Genomic DNA, 20,132 nt, shown 5'->3' with positions numbered 1-20,132 from the left:
CTCGGTCAAACTGCAGTCAAATTGTCCAGCGAAAAATTCAACGCAGAAAAGTCAAAATTGCCTCCAAGATCCTCGCACGTGTGAAGAGAAAAGAGTTGCCTTTAACCTGTACGAACCAAACAAATGAAGAGAGAGAAGAATGTGTGTTGTGTGATGTCCAAATGAGGCATGAAGGCACTTGTATTTATATGCAACTTGAGGGGTGCCATTTTGTCCATGAGATGTGTAATTTGACCCAAGGTTGACCTCGACAATTTTGTATTTGTGGGCTTGACCTCAAAAATTCACTTTTTCTTATTCGAATTGAGTGTTTCAAAAGTCACGTTTGGTCCTCTCCAAAAGAGGAATTCAATGCAATGATTATCTCCATCAAATGAGTTGTCCAAAGTGGAATTTGACCCTAGTTGCATAATTTAACACCTCCAACATCATAACCACACTTTCGGTTAACAACATTTGTCATTCCATTCTAAATTACCAATGTAATGCCAGTGACATATGTTGACCACTACGTGTCAACTACCCATAGCAATACACCCCCTTTTTTCGCAAGGGATAGCGCTTCATCGATGTGTCCGTGCCATTTGACTTCCACCATCAACCTGATCGTGTTATGTTGTAAACCCAATCTGCATGTGTAAATTGTAAATAATCTTAGCAGATATGAGTCATGTATGTAAATTGCCTAGGTGGACCTAATTTTTTAGTGATAATCTACTTTCCGGAAGGTTTTTTGTCTCACCGATCCATGATCGGCAGAGTTTTCCTTTAGCCTAACCCCAAAGCCGGAATGAATTTTGTCATTAAAATCTTCGAGGAATCCTAGTGCATTGATCTGCTAAATTATATTTGGTCGCAAAACTAGGTGGTCTATGTCAAATGGGTTGTCCCCCTTCGAATGTAAAATTGTAAAAGTCATGATGTAAAGTGTCTTGAGGGTTAGAAAATGTTTTAGTCCCCTCATAAGTCCTAAGTCCTAGGTCCTAGGTAATTTTTCCAAAGGCTAAGTTCGAGGATCCAAAAAATAAAAATTAAAAAATTAAAAAAAAAATAATAATAATAATAAATAATAAATAAATAAATAAAAATAAAAATAAATTAATTAAAAATAATAATAAAATAATATAAAACAATAAAATAAGTCGAAATTTTGAGAAAACAAATGCAAAATTTTAATTTTTAATTTATTAAAAATTCGACGGATAAGATTAAAAGATATCTTGATCCTCACCAACGGAGGAGATCATTTTGACATGGATCACTCGAACTAGCCGTTGGGAATTTTTCCTTTAAATAGGGTGCTAGGGGTCATTTGAGATCATTCGATCTGTGAGTCTTGTGCTGAAGAAAGCTCTCTTGTAAACTTTTTCTTGTGCAATAAAGAAAGACTTTGGGGTTGAAATCTTGCTGGTGTTACTCTCCTGAAGTGCTGTAAGCTGTTTCATTTTTCTGCATATATTTAGTTTTAGCCATTGGTAATAGCTTGATGAAGAGTGATGTTGAACACAGGTATCTTGTTCACTCACTAGGGTTTTAATGGTAGTAGAATTTCTGGAAATAATGGCAGGTATCTCCATTAGATCTTGAATTTAGTATTGTTTTTTCCCTCTTTATTGATGGTTGAAGTGAGTTGTGCAGGAAATCTAGATTGAGAAGATCAGTGGGCGTTTGGGGAAGTTCTCAGCTGAACCAGCCAACTCCCGCAAAGCATTTTCTTGAAGAGCCCAGCCAGTTTTAATTCTGAGTCTATCATTTTAATTTATCTTTTGAATGCATGAGAAGTTTTCTAAAGTGCCTCATACTAAATCTAAAGTTCTGAAAATATTATTGAAGATTTATTGACAAATCTGGCTGTTGTAGAGCCATAAATCTGTAAATATTGTAGCTGGTTTGTAGGATTTTAGTTTTTATCCTTGCACATATTATCTCTGGGTGATTGTTTTGTCATTACAGGTTGCAGATCTAAAGGTGTAGTCTTGTTCTGAAGCCAGATCTAGGCCCTGGAGGGTAAGATCTGGCCTCAGCGTCATCTTTTTCGCAGGGATAATCTTCAACAGATTTCCAAATTTTCTGAAGAAATTCGAGGGTTTATCAAAGTTGTTTCGATGTTTGGGGTTTATTTTTGCTACAGGAAAAAGAAAAGGTTTCGAAATATTTTTTTTAGGCAGGCTCGATTGCTGCCATACCTCCTGCGTTCATCTCCTCAGCTCCCTCGTTTCAAACCTGCAAATGCCCATCGTTCTAGCCCTTTCTTCGTGATCCTAGTTCATCTCCACGGAGCCTTGGCAATCCTTGTCACCTGCGTAGATTCTCTCTGCCTGCGTCCGTCCAGCTTCTTTCTCCCTCTAGCAGCCTGAGTCTCCTCATCGTTGCCTTCCAAATCCTCACGCAACTGCACATTGTCTTCATCTATCCACACTGCTTGTCCCTTCTTGTTTTAATTTGTAGTTCATTTTTTCCTAAAAGTCGTCATCCTCTGCTCCTTGCATTCTTCTACGCTGCTCCATTTCCACGTATCTCCTTCATCGATTCCCTCCAAGCTTGCGTGCTACCCATCTCTCAACTTAACCATAGCCCTCTCCACGTTGTTTTGGTCCTTTTCCGCAGCTATGCGCAGGTCCTTCTCCCCTCAGCCTGGCTTGTCAACTGCAAACAAACTTGCGATTCCTTCCTCAAATCTACGCAGCCTATCCACCGTCCCATCGCTGCCTTGCTCCAGCGTTCTCCCTACCCTCGCCTGCACGCTGAAATCTCTCATCCATTGAAATAGATTCGAACTCCTTCCGCGGTCAAAGACCAAAATTGTTGTCGTCCCTGTAAACCTGTGGCTGCACATAAAAACAAAAAAAATACGACTTCATCTTTATGCTTGGCATATGCGATTAGGTTTAGAGTTAGCGTAACTTTTATTTCTAAGTTTTGATTTAGTTTTAAATAAATTTTCATTTTGTTATATGATTCTAGAATTTGACTTTTTCTTTTAGTTTAATTTTGTTTCATTCCTAAAATAAAATTACAAAATTAAAAAATTAAACAAATAAAAAAGGGGGCATAAAAGTTTTAATCTTTTTTCTTGTTTAGAATTGTCATTAGCTTTGGATTTGTTAAGTTTAATTTTTTAACTTGGGTCTTAGCTTTAATTTAGATATTTTCAGTTTCATGAAAGAAAAAATTCATAAAAAGTTAAAAAGTTTCTTTTTATTTTATTTTTTTAAACTTTAGTTTAGATTAGATTTTATTTAGGATTTTATTTTGTTTAATTTTTTTAGACTTCAAATTTTATTAAAAATATATAAAAATAAAAAATAAAATAAAATAAAAATTGAAAAATCATTTTGGTGTCCTTTTTGTGGTGTTTATGTTCCATTTTTCTATAGCTAAACGTACTTAACTGTTTATTTACAAGTTGGCCATATGAAAGTGATAGCTGGTTAGCATTTAAAATTACGTGGTTATCTAAAGCATTTAATCTTTCGAATTTTAATTGTTGGAATATGTTAAGCCATTGAGCATTTATCGATTATCTCGCATTTAGCAAAAGTTAACTTTTGTTTGAGTTATTTGATGGTAAATGATTGTTAATGAGCTCATATTTCTGCAAGCATTTGATAAATAATCATTCAGTCATTAACTCTATAAGGCATTGGTCTATTAACTTAATAAAATCAAATAGGTGCTCGTTTTCCCTCGTGTCTCCCAACCCAATTGGTCCACAGTTGGTCATCCATTGTCCCATAAGGTCTACCCCCCTTAGCCGTGGGAGACAGGCTTAAACGAAGAGATCGGGGATCAAGGTGACAGCCCCCGATCTGAGCGTTGTCGTGACAATCTGTGCGACAACATTTTTTGGCGCCGTTGCCGGGGACAGAGTTTTTGTTGTCCTTGGTTCCTTCGACATTCATCTCATTTCTTTCCTCTCGTCTTTAGCTTTTTCATTTCAAGCTTTTTCGTGTTTCACTTCCTGTCCGGGTGGCGACTCCACTTCATATATTATCTACAAGAGTGTATACTAGAAGACATCCAAGTAGTCTGTGCAACCCTTCTCCTGATCCTCAAAGGGCCCTCAGGGTACGATTACACAAACTCTCTTCTCGTACACTTCTTGTTAACCTTGGACAAGAAGCCCTCTCTGATATCCATTTTCTTTTTACTAGTCAAGTTGGCACGACATCATGGATATATATGCCCCTTGCAATTTTTCTAACATTCCAGGGTATCCCAATGATCTTCCATCACTTGGGATAGATAAGTTGCCTAACTTTCAGGGAGATAATGCAATTAGTGCTAATTCGCATCTGAGAGATTTTAGTATATGGATGGCTAAGTACGCAAGGTCTGCTGATTTCAATCATGAGGATGTTAGAATGACTCTTTTATTTTAACCTTGGGGGGCGATGCCTATGATTGGTTTGCAGAAAAGCCTCGGAATTCATTTAATTCCTTACAATCGATCATCGATGCCTTTAAAGAAAAGTATGGAGATAAGAGAGAAGGAAGACACCTCGTAAAAGCCATTAGCATAATAAAAAAGAGAGAGAATGAAACTTTAAAGAATTTAACAAAAGGTTTAACGGTATTGTTAGAGAATTACCTCAAGACTATAAACCTACCGACAAATCTCTTCGAGATTTTTACATTGATGCCTTTAGTCTTGAGCCATCTTATGAATTAAGGCATGCTAGACTTAACGATTATAGAGATTGCTATAGAGCTTGAAAAGGACAAGGCAGCATCTAGGAAGTCTAAGATCCCAGGTTTCGATAGGGCTGCTATGAAACTAAAAGAACCTAAAGGAAAAGCAGTTCAAGAGCCTGAAAGCGAGCTTGTTCAGAAATTGCTCCAAAAGATCAAAAAGCATGGAAATTAATCATAATAAGGAAATAGCTACTTTGCAGAACAGGTTGGTCCAAATGGAAAGAGCACAAATGCAAAATTTCCAACCTCAAAATAATAATAATAGAAATAACAATTGGCAAAAGAAGGGTCAATCTAGTGAGCAGAGACCTCCTAATCCGTTAACTAATTTGGTCGATAATGCTCCTCCTTACTGTCGGGTTTGTGATGCTCTTCATGAAGAGGCCACTTGTCCCATCGTTAGAAGAATTTTAGATAATGGAATGTTTGGGGCAGGTGATCAAATAAATGTAGTAGGTAACAAGTTTCCTTTGTCTATGGATGATTGGATAGAGGTCAAGGAAAATAGTCGCGATGTTATGAATCCTTCATTAGCTTTTAGTATAAATAACCTTGAAAATGAAGATGACATTTTGGCTAGGTTATATGGTGAAAAACCCTCTCTGGAGCAAATCATGGAAATTGCTAGAGATAAAGGTTTAACCTATCAGAGAAGGGATAAAGATCAGAGCGGGAATCAAATTCCCCCTCGAACTTTTAACCCTGGTTTAAACTCTGGATTAGATGTCGATTTGGGAAGTTGGTTTAACAATGCAAAAATATGGGTTCCTATCTCCGAGATTGCTAAAATCCCTTCCCAAAGAGACAAGTTACTAAAAGCTATTCAGGGTTCTCAAGTAAATATTTCTCAACAGAAGACTCGGGAAGTTGACTATCACGATGCTCCTATATATTTGCAAAGCTTAGATGCGGATAACAAAGATCACCAGCCTTTCTTTATCACCTTGTTAGTTAATGGATATAAATTGAATAATTGCATGTTGGACTCTGGTGCATCAGCTTGTGTCATGACTAAGAGGGTCATGGAACAGCTTAAGAGTTTCTAGACCCTACTATAACATATGTGCCATGGATTCTAAGAAAATTGAAGTGCATGGTTTGATCAAAGATTTACAAGTTCATCTATAAGTTTACCCAGACATCATCATTGTTATGGATATAGTTGTTGATGTACCTGATGCCTGGGGTATGTTTTTATCCAGAAAGTGGACCTCTGATCTAGGAGGAAGTATTCAAATGAATTGGTCATATGCTATGATTCCTTCTCCTAGAGGTGATGGTTTTGTAAGACTTAATAGAGAGCCTGAAAGAAAATTCCATGTTGAAGATCCTAAGAGACCTCACAACGAGATAATCAAAGAGCAATCTGACATTGGGAATTACGCTATCATGTCTAATTTCATAATTCCTCCTGATGATAAGATTAAGGATCTCAATGATAGAGTTTGGTACATGTACTTTGATGGTGCATCGTCTAGGCATGGTAAGGGAGTTGGAATAGTGCTTAAGTCTCCCCTTGATCACATTTTCAAGTTTGCCTATCGATTAGAATTTGAAGCAACCAACAATGTCGCTGAATATGACACTGTATTGTTGGGTCTTGAATTGGCGAAGTCTTTGAAGATTAAGTTGCTTAGCATTAAGGGGGATTCCGACTTAATTATCATGCAGCTTAAAGATAAATTCACATGTAAAAATCAAAGATTAAGGAATTATCGAAATGTTGTGTGGGATACTATGGAACACTTTGATGCCCTTGACCTCAAAGCAATCCCAAGGGAGCAAAATAGTTTAGCAGATGAGCTTGCCGTATACTACTTTTCAGTTATCTGATGAGCTAATTAAGGATAAGATCAAAATGGAAGTGATATTTAGACCATCTGTTCCAGATAACTCAGAGCATTGGCAAGTCTTTAATGATGAAAAACAAGTCATTCGTTTTCTTAATATTCTGGATGAGTTTGAAGATTTCCGGATAGATTCTGAGGAGGATGGACCTTTAAATCATGAGCATATCATAAATCCTACTCCTAGGAATGTGGTTGCCTTAGAGCAACACTTTGATCGTCATGATGCCACGAAGTTGAAAGAAGAAAATAAAATGGACCTAGGTGAATATCTCGAGATAAACATTGGTACTTTTGAGAACCCGAAGATTATTAAAATTGGTAAAGGTACTAGTATGGAGGAAAGAAAAAAGTTAACTAATTTACTTCGCGAATATCGAGATGTTTTAGCTTTTTCTTATGATGAATTAAAGGGCTATAGGGAAGATGTCATGGAACATACTATCCCCTTAAAAGATGAAAATGCTAAACCCTTTCGCCAGAAGCTTAGGCAGATTAATCCTAAGTTAGCCCCTTTGGTTCAAAAAGAGCTTGCGAAAATGCTTGCGGCTGGAATCATCGCTCAAACAAGGCATTCGACATGGTGTTCAAATCTGGTGATTGTTAGGAAAAAGAACAGTACGATAAGGCTTTGTGTCGATTTTCGAAATCTTAATCTAGCATGCAAGAAAGATAATTACCCTTTGCCAAACATGGAGACCTTGTTGCAAAGAGTAACCGGTTCTAGAATGATGTCGTTGCTAGATGGTTTTTCTTGGTACAATCAGGTATGGGTTAAAAAGGAAGATCGTCATAAAACCACATTCACCACACCATGGGGTACTTTTGAATACATTAGAATGCCGTTTGGATTAACCAACGTTGGGGCTACATTTCAAAGGGCTATGGATTATGCCTTCAAGGGGTTGATCGGAAATTTATTGAGATTTACCAAGATGATCTTACTGTATTTTCTAAAGATGGTATCAGTCATATAAATCATCTTAGACAGGCTTAAATGGAGAGATCGGGGATCAGGGTGACAGCCCCCGGTTTGAGCGTTGTCGTGACAATCTGTGCGACAACAACGTATTCACCTGCACTTCCTCAAATTATCCCTATTCAGTTAATTCATCTACCTCCAATAAAATATGGACAACTAGTTTAAAGACTCGGATCAAATCACTTATTTTCACAATTCTCCAAAAACATACAATCAAATTATGTTACTCTTACCTATTATTTTTCCTCAAACATGTGTAATCATCCTTTCTAGACAAAAGCCTAGCGAAACTAGGGAAAGAATTGTTGGAGTATTGGAGTATAATACTCCAATTGTGTATAAAATCAAATGACAATCTAATATAAATGGTCCTGTTAACAAGAACTGGACCGGTGATTGAACCAGTTGAACCCAAAAATGTGAACCGAACCAAAATCAACCAAAAAAGGGGGTTGGGGGCAAAAAACTGGTCCACCATAAAATATACAAAATATTCAAATTTTGAAAAAAAAAACATATATATTCATGTGCATCCATATGAATCCAAACCATTACACATAAATATGCAAAGTTTCTCATATATATAGCAAGGGTGCATATAACCAATAAAGCACTGACTACAATCCATCTCTAATCCAAAAATATACCAACAAAGAGGCTCTAAATGGCCTCTTGAGTCCAAAAGAAATCATGCTACAGCCAATAACTACATATCATCAAAATCATTGCCAATATTGGGATCCTCATCATCAATATCACCCTATAAGCAATAAAATAAGAAATATGCCAAATCAATTATCTTACTTGAGAAAAGGATACATTTTTAATAGCGTCATGACAGAGGAGTTCAACAATTAATGCCCCACCAACATTGAAGTACATAGAGCAGTTGGTGCTCTTGATTAAATGTTATCTCCATACCCTCACACATGACAGAATCCAATGGAAGCATTGCAATCATGCCAATCCTAAAAACTGATAAGTCTGCTGAATTTTGAATGGGATGTAAACTTCTACTTTAAATCAAAAGAGGTTGGAAGTTTGGAACCATTCTCAAACATCCTGAATCATTTACCTTAAGCTTATGCATTGTACTTGCAGATAACTTTTTCTTTTTTTTAAATTGGTTTTGGTGATTGATAGTTGCACCATAAAAAAACCGGCCAGTTAAATGCTTTAAGGCCATTTCCATACTGACCGGCCAATTTCAGCACAAGACTGACCAATTCTATATGGAACCAGCCGGAAACATTCTAAATCCTCTAACCAGACCAAAATGGCCCTCAAAGTGGTCAAACTGATCGGTTTTGCCAATCCCTATCAGGCTATGTTGCAGGAAATGCCTCCTTGGGCAGCGTTCTGGTACCGAAAACTCGTCAAAACATGGTCGAAACAGCCCCGACATGCCAATGGCCAACTATGTGGCATTTCACAATTCCTAAACACCGCATGGTGAGGCTGACAACATTTTGGTGAGTTTAGTTGGTGTTTTGGCCCCACTTAGCCAAGGGCGTGGGTCTTTTCTATGGCCCAAAAATGCTTAATTAAACATTTTTTTAAAGCGAATTTCATTTATAAGAAAACATAAATAGAATTCTCTAGAAACCTTATCATCTTCTTCCTTTATATTAAAAAAAGCACTTCATTCACTCATTTCTCACACATTCTTCAGCAAGAGGAGCTTCTTGTAGCAGCTGCAAGCATTTTAGTTGTGTTTTGGAGCATCAGAAGCAAGCTTTGGTGCATTTCTAGCAAGAAGAAGGGCGTGGATTCGTGGGCAGCAAGAACAACAGCGTGGGTAGCAACTGTTTTGGTGAGTAATTTATTTTCTGTTTTTGCAACATTCATGGCTTCTCAAAGTGGTGTTTCTAGTGCCCCTAGACCTACTCAAGCAACCAAGCAGCAAAAATACTATCCTCTTTGGAAGTATGTTACCAAAGTCAAGCAAATGGGTGCTAGTGGTACATGAGAATGGAAGTGCAATTTATGCAAAAGTGATAGGACCTTCAAGGGCTCTTACACAAGAGTGAAGGCTCACATTTTGCATGAAGAGATAAAGGGTATTGAAGTGTGTGCACATACCAAAAATCTGGAGGTGAGGGCTACATTCAAGAGAGAGCAAGATGATGCTCAAAGGTTGAAGGATCGAAGTAGCAAAATTGATATGGATGGCACTAGCAATCCTCCCTTGGGTGCTAGCAATGAGACAAGGATTGTTCATGAAACAAAAAAGAGGAGGGCACTAGCAATAAAAGTAGCGACATCCAAGCCATCAAATCCAACTAAAAACATTGGATTATTGAAAATGCTTGACAATCAAGGGAGAGAAGAAGCTGACTCAAGAGTGGCAAGGGCCATCTTTGCTTCTGGCATCCCTTTTAAATGGTTAGATCACTATATTGGTGGGATTTGGTGAGAGCCATTAACACAACCCCTCAAGGTTTCAAGGGGCCAAACTATGAAAAACTCAAACAGTTTTGCTCAAGAAAGAGAGGAAACTTCTTGATGATGTTTTGTGACCAATTCGTAACTCATGGGGTAGCACAAGGGTGTTCATTATCTCAAATGGTTGCACTAATACAAAGTGTAGGCCACTGATTAATGTTGTCACATCAACGCCAAAAGGAGGCACGTTTATAAAAGCAGAAGATTGTTTAGGTGAGGTAAAGGATAGTTCATTGATGAAATTTTATTGCTACTATTGAACAAATAGGGCCAAAAAATGCGGTGCAAGTTATCACAGATAATGCACATGTTTGCAAAGTTGCAAGATTAATTCCCGAGAGTAGATACAATCACAAATTTTGGACTCCTTGCACTGTCCACAATCTAAATCCGAGTTTACAAGAGATTGAAGCAAAAACAAAATGGACTAAGGAGGTCACAAGGCGGGCTAGGAAGATTATAAAATTCATCACTAACCACCACCAATCTCAAGCAATATATCAAGAATACTCCAAATTGGAGTTGCTGAAAGTTGTTGACACGGTGTATGCCTCAAACTTTATCATGTTGCACCTCCTTGCTAAAGTCAAAACTACATTAACAATTATGGTGGTGGGTTCAACTTGCGCTGAGTGGAGACGAGCAGATACAGAGAAGGGAAGTATGGTGAGGAGGGTGTTGATTGATGAATATTGGTGTAGCAAGATTGATTTATTATCCAAGTTCACACTCCCTGCATTTGATATTCTTTGAGATGCAAAAACAAAGAAACCTTTCCTACAAGACGTTTATGGTGTCATAGATAACATGGTTGAGAAACCATGGAAATTATTACACAAGAGGCTCCCACTCTTCCTTTTGTGGATTTTGATTTTGCTGAGCAAGTGAGCTCCATCACTGTTATGAGGTGGAATGGCTTTAACACTCCATTCACACTTTAGTACATGGTCTAAATTCAAAATTTGATGGTGAAGAATTCATTGCTCAAGGCAATGGGAAGAGGAAAGCCCCACATAATAAGAACAAGATGGCCAATGGAGTGAAGGCAGCCTTTCAAAGATTGTTTCCACTTTCTTTACAATAAGGGAGGAATTTTCCTTTTTTGTTGTTGGATTGGGGTAAATGGTGTTTATTTGCTAAGTCTTGCCACTCATATTCTATCACAAGTCATAAAGCTCTTCATCAATAGAACATAATTAGAGCACTTATAGTTTCATTCTGTTAATTTAAGGTATGTTCTATGCTTAGAGCAATTTATTTCAATTTTCATAGTTAGCTCAATATCTTTTCCAGATTAGCAATCACATCAGCATTAAAGCAAATTGCAAATTGCAAATAAAACATAAACATAGATTGCAGAAGACAAGCCAAGACAAGAGGACACAAGATGTGGTGCTACCTAGGGACAAACCCCAATGTGGGGAAACCCTTGATCAATTCTTCTTATATGTTCTTCAATAGTTCAGCAGAGAGAGAGAGAGATAGTACATACACAACAGAAGTCAACATTTTGACTTATCTAAATAAGAGCATAGATCATCTCTAAGTAGATGATACATGAGGTAGTTGAACTCAGTTGAAGACATACTGCTTCAACTGATTCTCCATCGCCTTGCTGCACCTATCATTGTGTTTCTCCTCCTCATCATGCTGCACCTCACTGTGTTGCACCCATCATCACTATTCTGCACTTCATCACATGCTCCCATCACTGGGCTGCATTTGATCAATATGCAGCACTATATTGCTGTCTCTAACACCATGTTGCATCCAACCGCTGCATCTAGATATGTAGTTGCATCCATAGGTTGTATCTTAACATGTTGCATCAACTGTTGTAGCCAACCGTAATGCTTCATCAATATTATCCACCATGTGACCTTGTTGTCCCATGCATCTTTGCAACACCATGTATCTTTGCAGCACTATGCAGCCCAGTTGTCCCATGTATCTTTGTTGTACTAGTTACCTTGTTGTCCCATGTAAATTGTTGCACAAGATACCTTGTTGTCCCATGTACATTGTTGCACTAGTTACCTTGTTGTCCCATGTACATTGCTGCACTAGATACCTTGTTGTCCCATGTACATTGCTGCACTAGTTACCTTGTTGTCCCATGTACATTGCTGCACTAGATACCTTGTTGTCCCATGTACATTGTTGCACTAGATACCTTGCTGTCCCATCTTCCTTTGCTGCACCATGTGACCTTGTTGTCCCATCTTCCTTTGCTGCCAACACACCATACAAACGCTATTGTTTGTCACTTCATTACTGCTGTAATTTCTGGGACTAGTTAGGGCACACAACAGTCCCTAACCGTCCTCAAATCTGGCCCAAAATTTCCCTTATGAAATGCGGCCTACCCTAGTGTGAACAGACCTCATTTAGATGACTGCGTCTAGGGTATTCTAGGACTGCAGCTAGGGCTTCCTTAGGACTGCGTCTAGGGCTTCCTTAGGACAACGTCTAGGGCTTCTTTAGGACTGCGTCTAGGGCTTCTTTAGGACAACGTTAGGGCTTCTTTAGGACAGCATTAGGGCTTCTTTAGGACTGCGGCTAGGGCAGATTGTTAAGCCTCCTTTCCTCCTACGTCTTAGGGCTACTTCCTCCTAGATTTCTCTCACACTAAAACCCAAAACAAGTGGAGAGAAATCAAGAGAGAAGTGTGTGTGAAATGACTCTCAAGTCATCTCCTTTTATACTAAAACGTTGAGCACATGTGGGTGTTATTTAGTTGTTGGCCGACCTTGACGAATTGTCTTATAACACAAATAAATTCATAACTCCATGAATACTTATCGGAATCGGATGATCTTTAGATCAATCCTACACCTCTCGATGAGAGGGATCCAAGAAAAATATCAACTGCCATTAATAAAATGACCCACATGGAGTTTGGCCCTAGTTGCCAATTTTAACACATTCACTCTACAAAACGCAACAAGTTGGGATCACATAAGGCTAAGGATCTTGTATATACTCATTTGAACCTACACCTTGTATCTCGTAGGGCTCAAGGCTATAGAAGTGGACCTCATAAAAATTAGGATGCGGAAGCAAAATGTCCAGACTTAGATCTCTCTCTTGTTGCTCTTGATATTAGTGGTGATGCAAGAGGAACTGCAAGTACTAGTAGAGTTGCCTCTTCTGTTGAACAAGCATCTTGTTCTATTTTTGTTGATGAGAATTAGGATTGTTATGATTAATGATATGTAGCCAATAATTGTCTTTAGCTCATGTTTTATTTCAATGTTACACATATAACCTCATACATAAAGGTTGATTTTGGAACCTTCAATGTACAGCCTCATCTATAAAGGCTAATTTTGGATTTTTGCATCATGTAATCATCTATGAGAGTTAATATAGACTTGGTTTTCCTTCTAAAATGTCATTTATGTGTCTCATTCTTTCTTTTCTTGCAAGATAATGTGTTATTAACTTATTTGTAAAAATTATAATATATACATGTGTGTGTGTGAGAGACATTTCAGCCAACATTTCCATTTTTCAGGGTCACGTTTGCAGCCATACCCATTTCACAAACTTCAGTACATTTCAGCGTTTAGTGCAACTTAGCTGTCCGTTCTGAAAACACTTATAGGTGACTAATAACAAGATAGAGATAAGTTACTTAGATATTAGTAAATGCAATAGTTAGACTGCAAGGGTAATGCAACTACCTAGTGAAAGAAATGAAAGGGGATCAACGATATTGTATCAAATGACTTCATGATCATAAAAGCATATTTTACGTGAGTCCATCATTATCATGTTTCTGATTTTTATTGTATAATCAAAACTTAACATAGTATCGTAGTGGATAAAAAACTAAGGCATAAGCTCTGAAAAGAACGCACAAGGTTGCAAAGAGAATGTTCCCAAACATTTTTAAAGATGAGTGGAGTCGCACTTAAGTTTATGAAAGCTTGTACCATTATAATTTTTTAAATGTCTTTTTCCATTATAAGAAAACTAAGGTTATAACGAGAGAAAACATTCTTGTAAACGGAAAAGATAGTAAAAAGTTTATAATGATACAAACCTTCATAAAGTTTTAATTACAACTCCACTTGCCTTCTAAAATCTTTAAGAGCATTGTCTTGAAACCTTGTATGGTTCCTTTCACGGCTTGAGCAACAGCTATTTCAGTCTCACACAGAACGTAGGAGAATTGGTGGTCTCAAAGCTACCAGATTCAAACATCTGTTCAGCATATAGGCCAGATTATTCAGATTTCAGTTGAAAGTATTTATTCATCATAGACATATTTGTATTTTGTTTCTTGATGTTTATGTGGTGAGCAATCAGACAAAGAATTTTTACTTTGACCCAGATTATGGAAACCCTAGCGAACGTTCACAGGCAGTTTTTTACTTTTTGAAGAAAAGGGGGCAGAACAGAAACTCTTCTATAAACTCTCACTTCATTCGAGAAAATTATTTTCCATGAGATTCTTAAGAAAATAAAGAGATATTTTTGTCACTGTGTAAAGTAAATTTCAGAGGTGGCAGAAATATACAGCAGTTTACTTAGAAGTTTTTATTTTGGCTTGAAACAGCAAAATTCTAGTGTTCTATTTTTTGGTAAATCTCATATGTATTGAGATATTTTTATCAGTTAATATAATACTAGATCTACAATTTATCTCTCTCAAGACATGAATAAAAATATTTAGCCAATGAACAAAGGAGATTATGATGACAAACTAAGCGTGATTTCTTATTCTAGGTGGTTTGATTTCAAAAACAAAGCAGAATCAAAGAAGGTTTAACTCAGAACAGATTGTTGTTCAAGTGATTTGAAAATACAGGAATTGCACTGATTTGGGAGTTTAGGAACTCCGGAATTCAGAGAGCTGCACTGATTAGGGAGTTTGGGATTCAGAGTATTAGTGAATTTGTGAATACAACCCTTATGAGGGTGATGAGACAACTTGATGGAATGCCTACATGATTTCAAACTGTGGAGGAGTGAAAAATCTAATGACAATCTAAGGTTAAAGTCACATTGATATGAATGACTAATAAAAAGATCGAGATAAGATAATTTAAATTAGATATTAGTAAAAAGGTACTTAAGTTGTACCAGTAAAACAACTAAGTTACTACTAGCAAATGAAATAAAAGGGGATCAAACCCATCGTACCAAATGACTTCATAAGAATAAAAGCATATTTTATATGAGTCCATTGTTATCATGTTTCAGGTTTCTATTTTATAATCAAAACTTAACAAGCATAGCAAATAACAGCCTCAGGCCAGTTTCATCAGTAGTCCAGAATGCTCAGAATTTGACTAATTGAGCAATTGTTCAGCTGGGCAGCAACCTTCACAACAACAGATCAAGATTTCATTAGAAAATGAGCCTATTGTCCCACACCCAGCCGCCTTTTATCTCATGCAATATGCCAATTGCCAAGGGTGACTCTCAGACCGTGTCTAGAAATCACTTGCTCTAAACCTTTTGCAATTTACAGTAACCTAAGGTAAAATGATGCACACATTTTTCCATTTTCAGCCGGTGAAGCTCAGGGCTCAATTGCAATTCCATGCCTACCAGGCAATCATGTTCTCACCATGGCTTGGGAGGTCCAGAAATTTTCATTCATTGCAATTCACATGGTTAAGATTTCCCTAGTGGCAATTTACTCTGAATATTTATTTTGTGCTGGCAAAGTTCAGAGCTGAAATTCCATGGTTATTAGGCAACCATGTGCTACTCTGTGTCTTGTGAGGTCAGCAAATTTTCAGTCGTCATGGTTCAACTGGTTACAATTTCACTCATAGCACTTTACTCTAACCCATTACAAGAACCTAAGGAAAAAATGTTGCAAAAATCGGCATCAGGATAAAATCGGCAAGGGTCCGGAAAACCAAAAAATTGGGAAAAAATCAGCAAACATCAGCGAAATTTAAATACCATCAAAATATCAGTAGAAATCGGCAAACATCGGCTAGGCCAAAAAATCGTGATTTCATGATAAAATCGGGATGTTATCAAGATGTTCGCAACACTAGAAAAAAGATCCACAAAGTTCCGTTTTATGCTGGCAAAGCTCAGAGCTGTAATTCCATGCCTAACAGGCAAACACGTTCTCAACATGGCTTGGGAGGTCCACAAATTTTCATTCATCAAAGTTCACCTCGTGACAATTTCACCAATTGCAATTTACCCTAAGCCTTTGAAATAACGTAGGCAAAAAGCATGCAAAAAGTATTTTATTTTGATCTGGAAAAGCTCAGATAAGATAAGATAATTATATTTATGTCCAACTAATGACCACAAAGTAGGTCAAAGGGACTGTTGAGTACACTGATGTATATACAAAGCGAGAGAACCAAACGGTCTCCTATAAAAGATACAATGCATGAAGTAAATCAACATCTGGCCCTAGCGGAGAAGATCCAGGAGCTAATAGGTCTGAGGATCAGACCCATCTCTCCTAACATCTAAGGTTGAATGAATAACACTGAAGAAACTCAACAAAGTCTGTTGGCCCGATGAAGAGCCGATGGCAAGTGCAAACTGTCCACTAAATCGTTTCCTGGGGGGTTCACACGCTGCTGAATGCTAGAGGACCTAGTCCGTCTCCCAGGAACGGATCTAAGACGGAACTGCTGCTGAGATCTCATGTGGCAAGGTGAGGTCCCACGGATCCTCACTGATCTGGAGTCTAGATACGTACTGGTATCAATCGATCTCTTGGTGCCCCTGTTTGAAGGTAGTACCCTGAAAAATGTCGTGATCCTTTGTGTGGGATCTGGTCTGATGGGAGGCTGAAGAATATGCGCTCGGAACCTAAGAGCCTCCTGCATATATAGGGCCAAACATCTTTGATCGAGATACCTGAAAAAGTCAGTAAGGGTCCGAGAATCTCTGAACAAGCAATGAAACCTTCCTCTGATCTCGTAGTAGACAGGGCATCCAAGAATGAAGTGCACCTCTATCTACACTTTCTGTAAATGACATACCTGGTAGAGTCTATCTAGTCTATCCACCTGGTGGTCCATCTCTACTCGAAGTCTATGAGAACCTACTTTGAACTAGCCTAGAGGAATCCGAAGAGCATGCATCCAGTGGTGAAACATATACTGGGGTCAAACAATGAGCTTGTCTCTCAACTCCAAGAAGTGTTCAGCGTAGAAGGCCATCTTTGGGCGCAACCCTCTTGGAGGATTGACCCAGGTGACCTGGATGAACTGCCTGTAGATGTCCTCCTTGATGATCTTGTTTAGCTCCTGTCTAGTAGGTAAAAGGTGACCAAGAGCATTTAAGAATATCGGAAAGGAGGGAGACAATCCAACTAATTCCCGCTGACTCTAAGAGATTTGAAACTCCTATAAACCAACATCTGGCTCGGCCTGAGGGAGTAGAACGGGCAATAGTCTCAGAAGAGCAATATGCCAAGTAAGGATATCGGTCCCTACTCTTTATCGAGTCTGCCAAGCCCTGGACACGATGCAAGAATGAAACCAATCTTAAGATTGTCTCAAGCCGAAAGGGCTGAGCTCCAAACTCTGCAAGGATGATGTGTTGCGGCACTGTCAGTTTGCACCTAATGATGCGGCAGAGAAGAAGAATATGGACTCTCTCAGCTGAAGCCCAATCTGACTCAAGTAAAGACGGTCCCCAAATCTCTGAGCCATATAGAACAGTGGGACGGATCAAGGTGTCCATGAGGCTCATCTTGGACGAGATGTCCTGGAAGTGATGTCGAAAGCACTATCTCTCGAGAAGGGCTAAGGATCCATATCCTTTGTTGATCCGACGCTGAAGCGATGGTCGCAAACTGAAGCGGGGACCTAAGAATTGCACCCCCAAGTAAGTATATGTGTTGGTGATCTCAATCTCCTCCCAAGAAAGTGAAGGTCTGGGGTTTTCTTCAACCCATTGAAGATCATAACCTTGGTTTTACCCAGGTTGACCGTCAATTGTCGATGATCACAAAACAGAGCTAAGGCATCCAGCTGCCTTTGTAATCCTTCTGGGGATGAGGAGAGGAGGACCACGTCGTCAGCAAAGAGTAGAAGAGCTAAAACATGGTTCCGTGCTTATTACGCAACCATGTTCTCTCCGTGGTTTGGCAGGTTTGCGAATTTGCATTCGGTGTGGTTCACCGGGTTACAATTTCGCTCGTAGCACTTTAATCCCAACCATTACGATAACCCGAGGAAATAAGATGCACAATGTTTTTTTTTTATTTTACACTGGCAAATCTAGGAGCTGAAACGTAATTATGTTCTTATTGGGTAACCATGTTCTCTCCGTGGATTTCCATTCATCGTGGTTCAACTGATTAGAATTTCGCTCATAGCATTGTACTCTGAACCATTACGATAAGGTGAGGAAAACAGATGCACAAAGTTTTTTAAATTTACGCTGGCAAAGCGCAGAGGCAAAAAGTAATTCCGTGCTTATTGGGCAACCATGCTCTCTCCGTGGCTTGGGAGGTCTGCAAATTTCCATTCACCGCAGTTTCCCTGATTACAGTTTCGCTTGTAGCATTTTACTCTGAACCGCTACAATAACCCAGGGGAAAAATGCACAACGTTTTTTTTTTTTTTTGGCTGGCAAAGCTAGGAGATGAAACGTAATTCGATCGTCATTGGGCAACCATGTTCTCTCCATGGCTTTGGAGGCAAGCGAATTTTGATTCATCGCAGTTCACCTGGTTACGATTTTCCTCATAACAGTTTACTCTAAACACTTGGAAACCTGAGGAAAAAAGATGCACAAGGTTTTTTTATTTTACGCGGGGCTCAAACGCAATTGTAACTCTGTGCTTATTAGGCAAGCACCTTCTCCCCATGGTTTGCCAGGTCTGCACTAGCCATTCATGAATTTTCGTCCTCGCCGTTCACCCTAAGATCTCGCTCATGGCAATGGCGGTTAGCAAGGGCACTCTAATGCACGGAGATAAAATAAAGATTGTAAGAGTTGCACAGCCAAGAATCAGTCCACGAACAGGCTTAAAAACCTACACTATATATATTTCAGAATTTTCAAGGACCAGAAAGTCTGCTAAATAGCAGCGGCAAGATGCCTTTGCCACGGAACACATCGAAGCCTCGATACTGTTTCCTCGCAAGCAGAACACCACATCGACCCTGGCAGCGCGCAAAAATACATATGAAAAGAAACAGATGCCACTCAGACCGCCAGCAACGATCAGAGGAAATTTTTATATATGGAAACAAAACTCCAGCCATTGAATGTTTAGAGATGGGGAAAGTTAGGCCTAAACTAAGAATTCAGAAATTTTATACGTTTAAATGAAGAAAACCTATCGCGAATATATCTCTGTCCATTTTCAGCTCCCGACCACGCGGTTCCGTACTAAACCTAACAGATGAACGGTCAGTGCTTAAGATTGTTAAATTGCAGTGTTTTTGTCGGGTTTTCAAGAATTATTGGAGCGTGCGGCTATCGGCTTACCTGTGCAATGACAATCCATGCCTGGTTTCTCATGACTTGATCAGCAAGAATCGATCCCTGGACCTGATGACAGTGGCGTCGCGCGGAGCTTCTGAGCGTATTTGTCCCTCCATGCCCTCGAGATCTCAAAAGAATAACAAACACCTGTGAATTGAAAGGCACCTTCGGCTTCAGTCCTTCCTCTGCACTAAAAACATACGCACGGGCAGAGCAGAGGAGGGAAGCAAAGCGCAGTGTACAAAGTGTACAAATGCGAGACACGCGAGGGCGGATAATAGTTGGGCTCAGCTTTGACCTCTGTGCAATGTGTTCTCTTCATTCAATTCCAATTAATTACTTTATCAATTATGTTCCAAATGGCGATTGAAACGCCGTTTTCTGGTCTTCTGGTTCATGCCCTTCCTCCACACGTGCTTCGGCTGAACTTCTTGATTATCTTAATATTGTATTTTTTAAAATTGAAAACAAATCAAAACAGTTTAAACATCTCTTTTTCATGTAGTGTTTTTTTCAACCATATTCGATAATAAAAAATATTAAAATTATAAAAATCGTTTTTAATTATTTCATAACATTGAATTTATTTTCACATTTATTTAAATAATAATAATAAATAATATTTTAGTAAAAAATTATTTTAATATTCACGGGGCCAAAGAAAAATTATAATTACTTACATAAAAAAAGAAAAAAATTATTTTATCGTCCACGAAACATACCTC

At 38.5% G+C, this 20,132-nt stretch overlaps 1 protein-coding gene across 1 annotated transcript in view; it reads right to left on the bottom strand.

Moving 5' to 3' along the window:
- LOC149249193 (protein NPG1-like) overlaps nt 1–19,848 on the bottom strand; it is a 176,896-nt gene extending 157,048 nt beyond the window's left edge. The window contains 1 exon segment of the mRNA XM_089458647.1: nt 19,411–19,848. The gene's annotated coding sequence lies outside the window, so the exon portion shown is untranslated.
- Nucleotides 19,849–20,132: the final 284 nt, after the last annotated feature.

The sequence above is a fragment of the Pinus tabuliformis genome, chromosome 7 (genome assembly GCF_031772625.1).
Source record: "Pinus tabuliformis cultivar Carrire ecotype Pingquan chromosome 7, CPIR1, whole genome shotgun sequence".
NCBI classification, from domain to species: Eukaryota; Viridiplantae; Streptophyta; class Pinopsida; order Pinales; family Pinaceae; genus Pinus; species Pinus tabuliformis.
Note: the sequence above shows the minus strand (reverse complement) of the source record. Positions and strands in the feature narration are given on the sequence as shown.